This window comes from Alexandromys fortis, unplaced genomic scaffold (genome assembly GCF_014885135.2).
Source record: "Alexandromys fortis isolate MF-2015 unplaced genomic scaffold, M_Fortis_MF-2015_v1.1 scaffold_28, whole genome shotgun sequence".
Classification (NCBI taxonomy): Eukaryota; Metazoa; Chordata; class Mammalia; order Rodentia; family Cricetidae; genus Alexandromys; species Alexandromys fortis.
The window spans coordinates 12,339,171-12,355,442 of NW_026067901.1; the positions used below are offsets into that span (position 1 = coordinate 12,339,171).

A 16,272-nucleotide genomic window follows, 5' to 3' on the forward strand; every position below is an offset into this window, starting at 1 on the left:
CTAGAACTATGTCTGAGTCATTGGCCGAGCCGTGTTATAATTAATATAGTTTCTGTGTGACTATTTGGGTCTGGGCGGCTGGGAACAAATAAGTAGTCTCCGCTTATACTGGGAAGATAGTTCAGCAGGCAGACAGGCTAGCTATACATGCCTGCTGACTCAAAGTACAATCCTCAGACCCTACATGAAAAGCTGGATGCCGTGGACATGCGGTTAATGCCAGCACTCCTGTGGTGAAGGAGGTAGAGACAGGAGACTCTGGATGGCTTCAGGCCAGCTAGTTTGGTGTATAGGGTATAGAGGTACTCACAAGGGAAACCCTGTCTCTGCAAGTGTAAGAGCCCGTCTGCACAAAGTGGAAGGCCAGAACTGGTTCCTAAAAAGTTTCCCTCTGACCTCACACACATGAATGTGCACACACATGAACATGCACACACACTAAATAAAATTAAAGTGGAAACGTGACCATAGGCAGACATGAGAGAAGATGCTCTGTGAAGCAAAAGCAGTCACAGCAGGGCCACGCTGGCGGGCTATGGAACACAGGGGCTGTGGCCATCAGAGACACTAGGAAGACAAGGATGGGTTCTGCCCAGAACCTTCACAGGCATGCAGCTCTGCCGGCTGATACAGACTTCTGCCTCCAAAACCACGAGAAATGATTATCCCTAGAGTCCAAGGGTGTGACACTTAGGTCCAGCTCTCCAGAAGAGAAACACTTAGTTCCAGCTCTCCAGAAGAATCCTGAGGGACTCTGATGGTGGGCCATCCTGAGACCTAGGGTGGGAGCAAGGGGCCCACCTGAGCTCTCATGGTGGAGAACTCTGACTTCTGCTGGAATCAGAGATGCTGCAGAAGGGGTAGGTGAGGTGAAGGCAGAGGGGAGTCAGGAACAGGTGATGTGAGAGAGAAAAACAAAGTGACAGGGGTTGGCATCAACAACAACAGAAAGGTCACTAAGAACGATATCTAGGAACAGTTAACAAACCCTAGCTGGCATCTAGCGAGAAAACATAGATCTAATAGGGTTTCTCAAACCTCACAGAACTATAGACTGAGGACAGATAGACTTCATTGTATATAGATGACATACAGTAATCTTTCTTTCTTCTTTTTTTTTCTTTTTTGAGACAGGGTTTCTCTGGGTAACAATCCTGGCTGTCCTGGAAACTTGCTCTGTAGACTAGGCTGGCCTTGAACTCACAGAGATCTGCCTGCCTTTGCCTCCCGAGGACATACAGTAATTTAGACAGCCTGACTGTAAAAGAAAAACTAAAACCCTGAAACCCATCTCACTACCTGGGTTCCCATGCACAAGCGAGGGAAGCCAGGGTACCCTGCCCAGAAGCAGCAGGGGCCAGCTTTGCTCCCATCTAACCTAGTGGGCTCAGGATCCCCAGATGTCCTCCCCATCCTTCAAACCCGCCAGGCAAATCAAGGAGTAGCTTGGGCTCGCTCTCATTTTAGATTCTTCTAGCAAACAGGCCTGGATGAGAGGCTTATATTTGTCTAGGGAACAATTGACCTCATGCAGGCCAATTGAGCTGAATGGCAAGGGGCCCACTGCACCCCGAAGTCTGCTCTGACCCTCCCAGGCTGCATCTCAGGAAGCCATTGACCTGCTGGCCAGGGGAAGATGGTCACTGCCCTGAGGCTGCCGGACCCATCCGCGACAGGAAGGGGACGGGCAGGCGTGGTGATTAAATGGGCAATGCTTCCTGAATATCGGTCATTAAATTCCTGATTAGAGTTAATAATCACCTAAGATTAGATCCCGTCGGCCGATGTGGGTCAAGAGGAGTTTAACTCACACTTAATGCCTCAAGATCACGATGAAAAGAATGGAAAGGGTTCTGCAGATTCATGAATTTCAGTGAGTCTTACTTTTCCTTCAACTTCTTTCCTTTAGCGAAGGGAAATTCCGAATTCTTAGAACAAACATGCTCTGAGATGCACTGTAGTGATGAGGGAATTTAGTGCCTCTGGCCTCTGGCTATACCTATACATGGATTGTGTGTGAGTGTGCATCCACATATGCACACACAGACACACACACACACATTTAAAATAAAAATAAATCATTGTAAAGAAAAGAAGGTGGCAAGCAATAGTAGAAGATACTAGGAGTTGAGCTCTGGCTTCCATGTGCATGCACACACATACACCACACACACACACACACACACACACACACACACACTTGCTTTGGGGAGAGTCGAGAAGACTTCACGAAGGAAGCGTCATTGAAAGCAACCTTGAAGAACTCTCAGAGAATGCACCTGTTCCTACCGAGCTGGGAGTGGAGTTTGAGCGAGGAGCACTAGGCTTCTTGCAGTTGTTGGGTCTCAGGGAAAGTCACTTTCGTCAAATCATATGTGAACAGACATAGCACAGACACGCATGCTTTGACAGGAAGGCATCCAGAATTCTGTTGGTACCCATGTCAGAAAGCTCCAACCAAAGGAGGCTCAGGGAGAAAGCTAAGAAGGAAGTCTTTAGCTGAGACCCGAAGGGAAGAGGCTATGGGTCGAGAGAAGACCTAGAACAGAAGGGTGCATGTCGTCTTCATCTGTGGAAGAAGAGTAGGAAAAGAACTCTAAGAGGCCAGAGTGGAAAATGTCAGCTCTGGGGAGTCAGGCTACACCTTTCTGGTCACCACTGAAACCCATAAGTGTCTGACGTATGGGCTGACGGACAGCAGGAGAGAGTTAATTAGGCAGACAAGTGCCTACAGAGTTCTTATAGCCTGCCCGGCAGGGCTGTCTATGGAAAGCAATGGTAGTCATCCCATTTATGAACAAGGAAACTGAAGCACAGGTCAGATGAAAAACCTGAGTCTGAGGGTTGCTAGGTGACAGGAGAGGACCCTGTAGTTTATGCTGCTCCAAGCTTCCCCTAGACCAATCCAGGTGGGAGCCAATGAGTGAGATGGGGGAGGATCAAGGGACCAGTGCAGGGTGGCTCAGAGTAAGACACACAAAGCTTGAGAGTCATGGCAAGGTCACAGGTGATGTCTGGACTTGGAGTTCAGAGAGAGATGGCAAAATGCAGGGGCCTGGCAGGAGGCAGAGGGGCTGGCTGGGTTCAGGGGACTGACCCTGAGGATACTGAGAATTGGGAAGTCCAAGCTAACAGGCCCTTTGGTAATCTGCCTTCATGAGTCTAAATACAAAGCTCTCAAGATAACTGGGTCTAGATGTGTTCCCTTTATGCTACAATGCACGTTACCATCTCCTGAGGTCTGGTTTTCAGAGACTTCCTTAACTAAGGCTTCAGAGTCTTCCCTAAACCTTCTTTTAAAATACCTACTAGAAATGTTTCCTCCCACCAGGAAAGCCTCTTCTAGATTCATTCATTTCTCCAAAGGGTCACAGTTCATTATAGGGTTGTGCTCTCTGAGTCAAGGAAGTCCTGGCTGAAGTCTTCCTTCGGGCTCCCATTTCTCCGAGCCTGTGCCTCTATTGCTATCGAGATTATCAGCTGCCCTTGAGTGTGGTTAAACATTCACCTTCATTAGACTTCTGCCCTAGACACTAAAAGCTACCTTTATTAGATTCATCCAAGTAGAGAATAGGGCACGGGAAAAACCGATAATGTTTGGTCTCCAGAGTAAAAGGAAGCCGCTCATCTATCACTCTTCCTTCTGAATCCTGCTACGCTCCCTGCCCAGTCTCTAAGTACAACTCCGGAACCCTGCAAGGAGCCTTGGCTGCTCCAGGTGAGAAACTGTTCCTCCCTCTCCACTGCTGTCCTCTTGGCTGAGAACCGCAACTTTCCTGTTGGCCTCCACAAACCAGCCCAGATGCACACTCCCCGCTCCTCTCTCATGGTCCCTTTCAGGTTGCAGGTTCAGTGGCAAGGGTGGGTACCCTTTGATCCACCCCTCCCCCAGTCACTGTCCAACCCATTCTACTTTTTTTTCTTTGGTTTTTGAGACAGGGTTTCTCTGTGGCTTTGGAGCCTGTCCTGGAACTAGCTCTTGTAGACCAGGCTGGCCTCGAACTCACAGAGATCCACTACCTCTAACTCCCAAGTGCTGGGATTAAAGGCGTGCACCACCACTGCCCGGCCCATTCTACTTTTGAATGTTCCCACTTTTGCCAGAATGCCTTCATACATCTAAAATCTTCTCTGCTTTGGATAAAGGCACCAGGCATCAACCTCGCCATGCCATGCTCCCTCGGTTGGTGTTGTTTAGTCCAGGCTATCCCAGAATTTGTGGCTCTTCTGCCTTGGATTCCCAAGCATGGATTATAGGCATGTGGCGCCTACACGGCTTCATCCCACATTTATCACCGGCACTCGTCCCATGAGCCTGGTACTTCAAAGAGCACTGCTCAGAGCACGTTTAGACACTAAGACCCCTTCCCTCGCCGCACGCCCTTTTCAAGCCTCCTTCTTCACACATCACTTTCTGTGTCGTGCAAACCTACACATCTTTGCACACCTGAACGCCTTTCTTCAAAGTGACTTTCCTATGTCAGTCCTCCACACTGAGTACAGCAGGTCAGGCTTGTTTCCGTGATTTCAAAACAACAGCAAGAGACTGTCTTTCCTAACGGAAAACAGCGGACAAAGCGACTTTTATGAAGGCGAGATGGTGGAGGTCACGCTCTGAAGTTTCAAGTACTTTAGGCTCCTGCTTACGAAGCAGCAGGCAGGAAAGGTGAGCCCAGCTTCCCCCCCCCCTCCCCTGCATCTGGTGACATCTGCAGTATTTTCCAAAGTGAAGACGGAGGCAATGATAATACTTGAGCAAAAAGCTTCCCTAAACTGTAAAGTCCAAGGGCACTGCAACCACACACTGCCCGGATGATTTTTCTTGTCAATAACTTTCACTTACTCTCAGACATGACCCCACAGCAGCCAAAGTTCAAAGTTCCCAGAACAGTTTTTTTTTTTTTTAAAGCATCATTCTTCATGCACAGGACTAGAAAGTGGTGAATAAAACCCTCCCCCAGGCTGGGCTGTGACTGGAGCCTGGAATGCATCAGAGCGGCTCAGCTCGTGATTCTAGACGAGGAGAGCAGGGCTCTCGGAACGGCAAGCCATTAGATATAACTCTGACCAATCAGAAAAGCCACCTGGAAAACCGCAGCTAAAACTTCTTCCAGTAAAAACCGTCTGCATTTAGTGTGGAGGGAACATAGAAACAATGGCTTTGGGGCACTAAGATTTGTCACCTGCTGAGTGATTTCATCTTGCATTTTTTACAGGCCATCTTGTTTCACCACGAATGCTCACCTAAAGCTGGCTGCTAACGTCTTGAATCGGGCACTTCCACCCGTTCACCCCTAATTACTAGGTCTCTCCCCGATAGTTGTTGCTTGTCACCTCAGAGTAGTTATCACACAACCGCAGACTTGTTCAGTTACAAATGGCTGTCAAGAGCCCAGGGGGCCCCTCACTCTTGAGCCTACCCTAATCTTGAATTGTTCACAAGTTTCAGTGACCTTTGGGACAATTAACCAGTCTGTGTTCCAGCCCTGACTCTCAGGTCTCAGTGCAATGCTGTTTTAAAGGCGTCCTTGTGTTCTCCAAGCAGACAGTGTCAAGAAAGTGGGTCCAATTAGAGACACTCACTCCTTTTTTATTTCCAAATCTCTTAAAATCCAGCAGAATAAGAGCAGCCTGTGGTGTGCCACCTGCAGGGGCATTTAATTTTCTCCAATATACATCCCATGCAAGACCCTTAATCCATTAAATATATACATTTAAGAGCTTGGGGGGTGACTTGGTGGTTAAAGCACCGGCTGCTCTTGCAGAGGACTTGGGTTTGATGGCAGCTTACAACCATCTGTAACTCTAGTTCCAGGAGATCCAATGCTCTTTTCTGGCCTCCATGGGCAGCAGACATGCATGCGATGCACAGACATACATGCAGGGAAAACACACACACACATACACACACACACATATATATATTTAAAAATTAATGCTCCATGTCCCAATTTACAGAACTTGAACCACATTTTTTCCTCAGTCAGGTATTTGATCCATGGTTTGCAGAAAACAAATAACACTTTATTTAAACATATCTTAAGGCTTTGTAGTGTTAAAAAAGGTATTTCATATAGAGTAGCTCCCAAATCTAGTGATAATTACAAACACAATATTTTGACAGCAACCACCACATCTTACTCCACAGCCACAGGAACTACATCCTGGCCATAAGGAGAGCCGCCAACTGCCAAGAGGTGCCCCACAGTGGAGATGAGGATGTAGCACTTGCCAGCTCAGAGACACCCGCCCTTCCACATGAGTGCTCCTACAAGGGTATAGGGCAGTGAGTTCCCGCTGCTCTCATTACTGCCAATCATTTACATATTCAATGAGGTTCTCCAAGTTCTTACAAAATCTATAGTGCTAGCAGGTGAACAGTGGACAGTTCCTAACCCCCAGCCCTCCATGGCCAACACCTTACCCCCACTCCCCACCCCTGCCTCAGTGGGAGAGGCAGACTCTCCAGAACCATGGTGCCAGGCAACACCTAAACATAAGTCCCACTATGCTGCAGGAGGCTGCCTTTTAGTAGGTCCCTCAGTATGGTTTGGTCTAACGGGCATCTGACTTTGACACTGCACTGTCGTATCATCTGCACACTGGGTCACACTCACAGCGATCCTGGGACACACACAGCCTGCTGGCCCTAGGCTGGACACCTCTGGAGAGACACTGGGAGGGAGGGCACATGCAGGACTTGTCTGTGTTACTGCTGAGCCCTCTCCTTTACCTGCTTCAAACTGGAATCTGATGAGAGGGCATGGGAGGGTAGTGAGAAAGTCTCTTTCTCAAAGTCTCCGGGAGGTCAAAAGGTTGTGACAGCTACAAATGGCTCAGGGTAGGTGAGCAACAGAGGTGGCCCAGAGCCTGAGCCGCCCTGACGGCTACTGAGATGGGCACGGTTGTTTCGGCTGCTGTTTCTCAGTGTCACGGCTCTTCAAGGTGATCTAGAGAACTGCATTTTCGGTTGAGAAGCAGCAGCGTAGGGAGGTGGACAGAAGTCTGTGGCCTAGCAGGTAGCAGCTGAGAGGCGGGGACCTAAATGTCATAATGAATGACATCACACCTTTCCCGCCATATCCAGGTGTGTTTCTAATGCACCCTCCAGTGCCCTTTCCTTTCTGCTGTGCAGACCCCAAACCAGCTCAGCTCAACTAGGAAGACTTCACCCAAGAGCGAGGGCTTCACCATGTGACATGCACAGACTCTTCCAGGACACCACAGTCACCACCCCTTGATGCTCAGCCATTGAAGGCTGCAGAGACAAAGTGTGTATACACACACACACACACACACACACACACACACACACACTTTTGAAGAACAAGTATGCCCATAGCACAGTCTGGAAAGCCCTATGCACGGTGTTCCTTTCTGTCAGAAACCCGGAGAAGCAAGCTGTTAAACAGCACATGTTTCTCTCTGGAAGCTCCTACTGAAACCCACCTGCAGCTGGGGGCACCCCTCAGCACAGCATGTGCTGTGAACCTGAACCCCGGGACTTGATGTTCAACAGCCAAAACCAAAGCAGAAACCTCACAAAACCCCAAAACAATAACAAAGGTCCTCTTATCACCAAGTTGGAGATTTAAATTCTCTGCCTAATGTTCTCTAAGCCCATGACCCTAGATGATCTAGTTTATTCTGCAACATTAAAAAGTCTAAAGCCACAGAGACAGCAAATGTTTGTCCCATACACAGAAGTTATAGCTTATTTATTTATCTATCTATCTATCTATCTATCTATCTATCTATTTTTGAGGCAGGGTCTCTCTATGTAGTCCTGATTAGCCTGAAACTCTCTATCTATCTATCTATCTATCTATCTATCTATCTATCTATCTATCTATCTATTTTTGAGGCAGAGTCTCTCTATGTAGCCCTGGTTAGCCTGAAACTCACTATGCAGACCAGGCTGTGGACCTCACAGGGATCTATCTGCCAATGCCTCTCATGTGCTAGGATTAAAGACATGCACCACCACCATGCCCACTGAAATGATATCTTTTAAAACAGTGCGTATCAAGTTGCCAAAATCAGAAATAAAAACAGAGACCCTCTCCCTTCTGCCACCAAAAGCAGACATTCAACCGGCCACAACCTTTGCTGCAATGCCACAAAGCTAGGACAAACATCAGCCACTAACAACAACAACACCCCACACAGAGGCTGCAAGAGCAACCAGGGGCAAGGGAATTTGTTGTAATTAAAATCTATTTATGTCAAGCAAAGAGACATTTCAATCAATGTTTTAATAAAATCTTTTCAAATGGTATTATAAAGCCACAAATGATCATAACATTAAAAAAAAGGGCACAGGAGTCCCTAGGCACAAACGGCTAAGACACCCCTTCTCTCACTGCATTCCAGTTTCTTCACCTTTTAACTATTATGAGGATAGTTATAAACTTCTTTTTTGTTTGTCTGTTTGTTAGCTTTATTATTATTGTTTGCTTATTTTATTTTTTTAAGAGAGGATCTTACTGCATAGCACTGGCTGGTCTAAAACTCTGTGTAGATCAAGCTGGTCTTGAACTCACAGAGATCCTCCTGCCTCTGCCTCCTGAGTACAAGGATGAAAAACATACACCACCATGTCTAGTTATTTGTTTTTGAGACGAGGTCCCATGTGGCCCAGGCTACCCTCAAACTTATCATATATTTTTGATTCTCCTGCCTCTGTCTCCTCAGTGCTGGGATTTCAAGCATGTGCCATCCCTCCACACCTGATTTAAGTAGTGCATGGGATCAAACCAAGGGTACAATGTGTACTAGGCAAGCACTACACCAACTGAGCTCCAACTCCAGCTGTTTCTTATATTCTGGCATGAAAATTAGTTTCATGAGCAAGTCCATGACTGTCTTGTTCATGAATGACACAGGAGCCCCCAGCAGCTACACAGTAAGCATGAACTAAATGAATTATAAACTCACATTTATCTACATATGCATTGGCTAAATACTGTTTCTAAGCCTAGTGGAATATTATACAGACACTTTAAATGAAGCAAAGATACATTTTATTCACATGAAAATATTTTTCCTCAACCTAATAAAGCATTGTAAAAGTCTATGTAGAAGAAACATGTTTTCTCTTCTCCCATCTCTTTCCACCCTTTAAACACATACATACATACATACATACATACACACACACACGTGCACAATTTTTAGAACTCTTTAATTAATAGGCTTGACAAGCATGAGTTAAAAAGAACGACTTCAGCTTTCAGTACTGAGGAGACTGAGCCAGGAATATAAAAAACTCAAGGATAGCCTTTGCTACACAGCAAGATCCAGGCTAACATGGGCTACATAACAGGATCCTCCCCTACTAACAAGCACTGGAAGTCTGGTGTGTTTCCATACACGTTTAAGATGTGGGAAAAGAAACACTTTGCTTTCTACTGCCTTTCATTTACAGGCCCAATGTCCCTGGACTTTTATGTGGCCACTAAGGACTGTTCATCTGACTGTTTCTTGGGGTCATCCCTGCCATGGCTGATGATGAAACTCACCGACCACGTAGTCAAATTTATCTGGAAACAGCTAGAAGACATCAGGCCAGCCTTACCAGTCAGTTTATAACCAGTCAGTAAGACTATTTCTAAAGCAATGCCACCTCCTTTCAAAAAGCACCAAAGCAGCCTGCCGTAAAGAACTGAGGTTCCCAGGGAACACACACTCAGAAATGAAACATGGTTCCATCCATTTGCCTGGCTTTCCAAACCCTGAAAATGCAATTACTATTTCATCATAAAATAATCTACCCGATCCCCCGACCTCCTGCTAGTGCAACCGAAGACAGAATTTATATTTCAGTCCGGAAGCTCCACAAGTCCTCTTTACCTGTGATGACAGCGTCTTGTTCCTGAGCTTGACTTGCCACAGATGTCAGTTCCACCGGGAAGACAGGGCCTTGAACTTCAGTCTTGGCTGTAGGACGTTAAGGAAGGAACCAGTCACAATATGTTCTCTGGATCCCCCCCAACTCTCCGCCACCTTGGGAAAGTCACTGTGACCCTGCTGCCTGCAACCACTACAGTGTTCCAGGGTCGCCCAAGAAAGTTCTGAGTTCCTCCCCCAAGAAGTGCTAGGAGGGGAGAGGCCATTCTGGGAAAGGAGTGGGCTGGGTTTGCGGTGGGTGAGCAACTCCAACAGAGTGCCCCTCAAAGACTAAGACATTATAACACTGTAGGTTTTCTTAGAATCTTAGCTGCAGAGAAACACCATCTTCCCTTTAAATTAAAAAAAAAAAGTTTGGGAAAAGGAGGGGTGCAGTTGTTCCAGGATAGTTGGAGCGGGTACTGGATCAGAGTCACCCTCCCGATTAGCACACTGGCACTCTAGGCTCCCTTTATCCCTAGCAGGCTGGCCGAGCAGCGAGCGAGAGGTGCTGAGGAGACTTAAGTTGCCCTACACAGGGCCCGCTGTGGCACTGGGCTCTGGAGAGGCAGAGACATAGGGCGGCTTTGCCAGACTCTACCCTACTGCTGGGGCCTGTCCCCCATCTCCCCACTACGGTCAGACGCAATGTGGGAACTGGTGCTCAAAGAGGGTCGGCTGCTGGTGACAGGAACCCACCCGCGTTTCTCCAGATCCACAGGAGTAGCCGGGCTCAGTGATCCCAGAATCAGTCTGTCCGGTCCTCAGGTTACCTCGCCTCTGAGATCCCTGAGGGTCTCAGGAAACGCCCCCCGGTGGGTGACGCCCAAATGCACCGCGCCGTGGGAAGGACGCTCCCCGATGTCTCCGCCCGTGGGCCCTCCCCTCCAGGGGACAACCAGAGGACCCAGCGTCGCTCCAATTCAAGGACTCCGCGAAGCCCCCAGCCCCACTACCAGCTGCGAACAGAGTTCGGGGCCGGCGCTCGGTACTTGCGGGGACCCGAAGTAGCGGACAGTCCCGCGGGCCCGGAGAGTCGCACGCGTTCCCAGCTTGTGCCCTCGCCGGTGCCTGTGGGTCTCTAGACCCGCGCCCCTGATCCGCGCGCATGCGCCACCGAGCCCCTCCTCTCCCTGTCCACCCACTTCACTGTCCCGGGACTGGGGACGCCTGGCTCCCGCCCCCGCGCGTGCCCTCCCGCCCCCGAGCACCTGAGGCTGCGCTCCGCCTGCGGGTCCGCGAGGGCAGCGCGCCCCGGGAGGCGGCGCCAGGCGGGGCGCAAGCGGCTGCCTCCGCCCCCGTCACCCCTGTCGTGGGGCCGCCGCGTCCCGGGCCCCGGACCGGCACCGCCTCCGTGAGCCCGTGCCAGCCGCGCCCCCACGACACGCACCGCCCCTCGGACGTCCCCTGCGGGGTCCCGCGGCGAGGTGACCGCCCCGGAAACCCCGCCCCCTAGGCCTGGGGCCGCGGCTCAGGGCGGGACACACCCCCCAGACGGCAGCGCACGATTGGCTGCTGAGGGGCGGGGCGGGGCCGAAGAGGCCCGGGGCAGCTCTTCCCGACGCCCATTTAGTGCCCGGGGCCACGGTACCCGTTAGTAAACTGAGGCTGGTTAGGTGTAGGGACTGCTCAAGGTCACCCGACGGGCGAGAAAGTCCTGCAGAAAGGGTACACCCCGAAGCGCGCGCGCTACAGTTCCCAGCCCCGCGCACCAACCGGGACTGAAGTTCAAGGTGGCGGGTCGGGTATAACTTTTCCCGCCGTGTGCCCTCGGTGAGCTGGTTTAGGCCACCGAGCGCACCCCAGAGTCCCGGGAGTTCGTAGGGGTGGCGAGCCGGAAGGATCTGATTTTCAGGGCACCAGGATGAGAAATGGGGGGAAAAGGAAGAGCAAGCCGGGGCACGCGGCAACAGGTGGCCGAGGTGCCAGGGTGGGTGTGGCGGGCGGGGAACTAGGAGGGTGAAGGACATCGGGGACGGTGGCGAGGAGGCGCCAGCCGCTCCAACCCTTAGCCCCCCCCGCCCCAGGCTGCACCCCCTCTGAGTACGCTGGGGGATTGAGGGGTTGACTGTATCCAGCTGAGGCGCTGGGGTTCTGCCAACTGCCAACGCCGGGGGGGGGGGGGGGGGGGGGGGGGTAGGGGGCGGGGGGTTGCTGCGGCCCAGCGCAGCCACTTTGTTTGCGTCCTCCCTGGATCTCTGCTCACGGAATGCACACGGCCCCCGGGGTGCCAACGCATCAGGATACCGCTCCTTTGGGAACGAAATGTGTGCTATGCCAGCCCTCCTCTGTCCTCACGCTGCGCCTGCCACTATGCTATTTGTGGCCATGAGCGCCCTGGAGAACCTACTCGGGGAAAGGAAACTTTACGCTCACGTCTCTTTACTGGGGAACTGGGGACCCGACCCGATTAAACTGTAACATTCAGGAACTTTTAAACCCACCCTTGCACCCTTGCTGATTAGCCTCAAACCTGTGGTGAACTTTGCCCCACCTTCCAGACACTCACAGAACATTCACTACTTGTCTACTGGCAAGCCCTCCTTTTCTTGCTTGTGCTGGCCAGGAAATAGCCATTTGTAAAATGCTTCAAAGCTTGCAAAATTGGGACCCTGGAGATGACTGAGTGGGTAAAGGTGCTTGCCACTAATTCTGATGGCTTGTATTTGAACCTTCCACATGGTGGAAGAAAAGAACCAACTCCTGAAAGTTGTCCTCTGACCTCCATATGCACACACACACACACACACACACACACACACACACACCAGCCACTCTGCCACGTACAATAAATAAATGGAAACATTAAAAGAACTTGCAAAGAGACCTGCCTATATGATTTCCTGAATGACCTGGGGAACAGGCAGGGACAGCATTAAACCATTGTCCTACCAGTGGCAGCATTGTTCTAGGTGGCATGTTTATAACAGTGAGTAAGGGTGACTGGAGGCTGCTCACGGGGCTACATCTCTGAAGGACTTTCTCTAGGTACCAGATGGCCAGGGTGGCCAGTGGAAAGAGATCTTAGTTACCTGGTGTACAACAGGTCCCAAGCTCCAAGGACCAGAGTCCACATGCAGGGGTGTTCTCTCTCTCTCTCTCTCTCTCTCTCTCTCTCTCTCTCGCTCTCGCTCTCGCTCTCGCTCTCGCTCTCGCTCTCCTCTCTGCTCTCTTTCTCTCTCTCGAAATGTTCTGCCATGTTTGGATGCTCACCTTACTAGACCTGGATGGAGGTGGGTGGTCCTCGGACTTCCCACAGGGCAGGGAACCCTGATTGCTCTTTGGGCTGACGAGGGAGGGGGACTTGATTGGGGGAGGGGGAGGGAAAGGGGAGGCGGCTGGGGGGAAGAGACAGAAATCTTTAATAAATAAATAAGTAACTCAAAAAAATGTTCTGCCATAAACCTAGTTCTACTAGGCATTTAGAATGATCTTGAAATAATGGTTAGGAAAGAGAACTAAGGTTTGTAAGGGGCCAGCAGAGTCGCTGTGAACACAGAGAACACAGACAACCAATAGTTGGGGTTCTTGGAGCTCCCAAGGTTTCAAGAAAAGAAAACTTGTTTTTTTAACTACATATACAGAGGAATCACTTTTGAACAGACTTTCATCTGGCCTCCCTTAGACATCTTGAACATCTCTTTTCAAATGGTCCCCTGTCACTTGCCCCAGAGGACAGTGAATTTCATTTGGGAGACTGCTTTCAGAGGAGAGAGATGCAAGGGCTTGTCCTGCACCCACCATGAGAGCAGAGGGTGCACACCTGCTCTGGGATGCCTCTGTACCCTCTCTCCTTGCTTTCCACGTGTTGACTGTGTCTACGGGTGCACATAGAGCAGAGACACTGCCTGTGCAGGGCTTAGTAGACTCCTGTGATTCTGGGGACTATCAAAGCACTTGTGTCCCCTAGTTGTCATGTTACTAACCCCACTGGGAGTTTCTGGGCATGTGTCACAGTTCACTCTGGGATGCCTTTTGAGATTGCACAATGATGTCTCCTGCAAGTGTTGGGTCACATTTATAGCTATCCTGGGACTTATGCGGCCCACGGGATGCAGGTTAGACACACTTGTCCCTTCCTTCCATGCTCACATTTCCTGGCCGGTGGCAGGCCCAGGAGAGAAAGCCAGTCTGTGATGCTGCTGCTGCACACACTTACCTGAAGGTGTATGGAAGAAATACCTGCAGGGAGTTTCCTGCAGCAAGCGTACGGACAGCAGTGAGAGCCCAGTGGAGGAAGCATAGGAGTCCCACTACCTGCCCTGCCCCAGCATTTAGAGATTCTCCCATGGGTCTGGGGTCTAGGCCTATCGGTATTTACCTTGCAGCTTATGTAAGTTCTTTCCAGGGGCCACCCAAGGCTTCCAAGGGTCACTGGCTTGCCCCCTGCTGATTTGCAAAGCCCTCCTATCATATGTCATCTGCCAGGACAGTGGCCTCTGGTCTCCTGGAAGCCTGCCTTCAATTAGGTGGTGGAAGTCCACCAGGGCAGGAGAAATAGGTATTGCTGATGGAAAATAAGAAGCTGCTGGTGGCCAGAGGTAGACTTCAGAGAAGACCAATCCCGGTATGTCCTTGGATGCCACCCTAGGACTGGCACTCACCGTCCAGGAAACAAAGTATGTTCACCTTAGACACGAGACTCGTGGTAGCCCTGGAAGGCAGTTCCGCCTACTCCCACTACACAGATGAAGAAATCGGGGGCAGAAGTCACCTAGAGGGGATGGGGATGCTCTCAGACCTCATATCCATTCTGCAATCTGCACTTATCTGGTACAGAGGCCACCTGCTGGCTTTGACACCTCAGGCTCTGGCAGACACCAGAGCCCGGTACTCTGGACAGTCAGTCCTGGCCCCAGGACTTTTGGAGTTGGCAGCAGACAATTCAAAAGCCATGGCAAGAAGGGGAGACCGGCTCAAGGGGGGAGAGTGTGGAAGTGGGCCAAGGTGGGCAGAGGTGATGGGGCCCTATCCAGGAAGGGTCTTGTAGCTGGGGAGGACTGGGGTATGGAGGTCTGTGGGAAGCCCACCATGGATGGTGTTAAGTGGGGGCTGCAATCCCATCAGAACAACAGATGATACAGGAGCTATGTCAACATCTGGTGGTTACCCAGGCAGAGGAGGGTAAAGCTATAACCTCACTGGAGGTGTGCAAGATCTGGAACATTCTGCCCAGAAACTGCTGCATCATGGACACACTACCCTTTTTTGATGATTAACCCATCTCCAGCCTAAGTTCATAGACTGCCTGTGCTCACCATGGGTCAGATGTCTGTCTTTCTAAGTCTTGGAAGGTCAAAGCAGCCTGCCCGCAGTAATTCTGCTCTTTGTCCCTTTCCCCTCCCAGGGCACACAGATACTCTCCTTGTGGACACATGTGACTATATCCCCAGTGGGTTATGTCTTGAGGTACTGGGTTAGAGGTGCCTTTTATCCAATCCAGAGCACAGACTTGCAGACTGACCCACTGTGTACCGGGAGAGTCTCAGTGCAGAAGTAGACAGATTCGATTCCCAAAGGACATTTGTTCTGACAAGGACAGGAGGTAGGACCACGAGCTACATTGTTGTGACTGGGCAAGGGTCAGGAGAGTAGAGATAGGGCATAGTGTGTTAGTCACAAATGCAAGGGGAGTGGTAGTTCATGCCATTGACCCCAGCACTTGGCAGGCAGAGGAAGGTGGGTTTCTGTGAATTTGAGGCCAGCCTGCTTCATGAGCAAGTTCCAGGACAGCCAGGGCTGCATAATAGAAGAGACCCAGTTTCGAACAAACAAACAAAATGTGCTTTCTTTGTTTTCAAGAATCCGTGGTCAAATTCAGTTTGAAAATATTAAATGGAAATAAACATTTCACATATTTTTAATAATGCTTATTACAGTGTATTACTGTTTGGTTGCTAATCCATTATTGTGCCTGCTATATAAATTCAACTTTATCCTGGGCCTGAATGACTGGGGATATCCCAGGTTGTCCTAGGTTTTCTCCCTAGGTTCTGATACTGAGTTTCAACATCTCCTGGAGGCTTGGGAGTACACATACCACCTCTGCTGGGGATATTGTCCCCTTAGTCCCCCTTAGCACAGAGTCTGCTCCACCCATTAGTCACTCTGTAACTTTGGCACTGGACTTGACTCCCACGGGAGTCTCCCCATCTAGCAAGCAGGGTCATCGTGTCTTTCCCAGGGTCCTGGTGCGAGAATGAGGAAAGGGCTTGCATGACCCCCTCCGAAAGGCAGGTCACAGTCTTAATGTGGTGACCACAAGCCCGAGGCTCGTACCTCCTCTAGGAGGCTTCTCGGCAATCATCTCATGTCCGTGCCGCCCTCTGTTCCAGCCCCTCCTTCCCTATGCCATGCAGCTAGCTCAGGTCTCCGCTATCTGGC

General features: G+C 50.3%; 1 protein-coding gene across 3 annotated transcripts in view; it reads right to left on the reverse strand.

Moving 5' to 3' along the window:
- Ppara (peroxisome proliferator activated receptor alpha) overlaps nucleotides 1-11,171 on the reverse strand; it is a 68,169-nt gene extending 56,998 nt beyond the window's left edge. Inside the window, exons 1-2 of one of the 3 annotated variants that reach the window (XM_050128037.1) lie at nucleotides 11,100-11,171; nucleotides 9,853-9,939 (exon numbers count right to left, since the gene is read on the reverse strand). The gene's annotated coding sequence lies outside the window, so the exon portion shown is untranslated. Of the gene's footprint in view, nucleotides 1-9,852; nucleotides 9,940-10,587; nucleotides 10,939-11,099 lie in introns of those variants that run through there. The other 2 variants (XM_050128044.1, XM_050128029.1) reach the window with 2 other exon arrangements.
- Nucleotides 11,172-16,272: the final 5,101 nt, after the last annotated feature.